The sequence below is a fragment of the Rhincodon typus genome, chromosome 2 (assembly GCF_021869965.1).
Source record: "Rhincodon typus isolate 14 chromosome 2, sRhiTyp1.1, whole genome shotgun sequence".
NCBI lineage: Eukaryota > Metazoa > Chordata > Chondrichthyes > Orectolobiformes > Rhincodontidae > Rhincodon > Rhincodon typus.
The window spans coordinates 115,480,943-115,482,489 of NC_063333.1; the positions used below are offsets into that span (position 1 = coordinate 115,480,943).

Here is a 1,547-nt window from a genome sequence, read left to right on the forward strand (position 1 = left end):
GAAACGTCAGCCTTCCTGCTCCTCTGATGCTGCTTGGCCTGCTGTGTTCATCCAGCTCTACACCTTGTTATCTCTAGGTCTCAAGTCACCTTAGCTAAATGGCTGAGAAATTCGTTGCTAAAAAGTTGACTGTGTACCTCGTGCTGTTATGCAAATTTCAAAAGAGATGCGATCAATGATTAGGAGCTCCTGCCTTCAGGTACATGCAGTACTTTACAAAGCAACAATACAAGTCATGAAGTTTGGTGGGTCTGCAAACAGGAACTTTTCCTCATTGCATTAACCCAAACCTGCACAGCAATATCCACAAAAGGACGAATTCGTCACTTGACACGTTCACGTAAAATAAATCTAAAAAAAAAGTGTTACGCAAGCCAAATTTAAGAACAGAACCACTATAATACACATAATCATGCATATGATAAGGAAGCAAATTGTTGCAGGGACTGTCAGGAAGAAGCACAGACTTCAGAAACAACGTTTCCTTTTTGTGAATTAAAACGCAGTTGGTCACGTGGGGCGGAAGCCGCTTCCGCGAAAGCCGGTCCGGCTCCGCCCCCTCGCCATTGTTACATCACGAAGGACGGCAGCCACCCCCCGGTTCCGGGCCGCTCTGACGTCACACACGGCTCGCGGCCGACACGGCGTTGGAGCGGCCCCGCGTGCCGGACCTGTTGCAGCCTCGGGGCCGCTCCGGACAACAACCGCCCCGCAACCCCCCCCTCCCCCAAATACAGAAAAAAAAAACCCGGACAACCGCCTTCGGTCTACACGCAAAACAGAAACTTTCCACGCTCTTTTACCCCCCCCACTCCCCTTTTCTTTTGTTCTAAAGCTTTTTAACCAATGTTGAGTGGAAGAGACACAAAAACATCGCAGAGGTTGCTTTTCAAGTCTTAGCCTTTTTCTCTCTTCCCCCCCCGAATAAACTTAAGCGAAGGCATCTCTGCAATGCGTCGGGTGTTTTTAAAATACATTCCAGTTTGTGTGTGTTTTTGTTGTTGTTTCCGTGATGCCACATGCATGTTGACGGTCGCTTTCTTACCGATTCAGCAATTTGACAAGTTACATACGGACAATGGAGTGTCAGGGAGGGTCCGAACTGAAGGGGCGATAATTTTCTTTTTGGCGGGTTGTGTGGTGCGGGGTTGGTGGGGGGGTTGGATTAATATCTGGTGAAGCGTGTGGAACTGATCGAAGTCAATGCAATCGTTAATGGAATCGAGTTGTGTGGAGTGTGGGGAACGTGTCACCTTCCTCGTTTAAACACTACCGTCTGCCGGAGTCAGAGGTCACCGCAAATCCAAAAAAAAACTCATGGCAGAGAATGAAGAGAAACCTTTCCAATCTAAATTGTAATGAAGCCTTTCAAACATCTGCAATCTCTCCACTTCTCCATTACCTAAAGGGTCTGAATAATTCACATCCACCGACTGCAGACAGTAACCCTTTCTTTGAAGAATGGTGGTTGGGGGGGGGGGGGGGAAAAGAAAGGGGGGAAAAAAGAAAAGAAAAAATTCCCCCAAATTATAACCGGGACAAAGTGG

The 1,547-nt window shown here is 47.6% G+C and overlaps 1 long non-coding RNA gene across 1 annotated transcript in view; it reads right to left on the bottom strand.

Annotated features, from left to right (window-relative positions):
* LOC125486739 overlaps positions 1–1,547 on the bottom strand; it is a 79,503-nt gene that overhangs the window by 76,707 nt on the left and 1,249 nt on the right. The gene's annotated exons all lie outside the window — the stretch shown is intronic.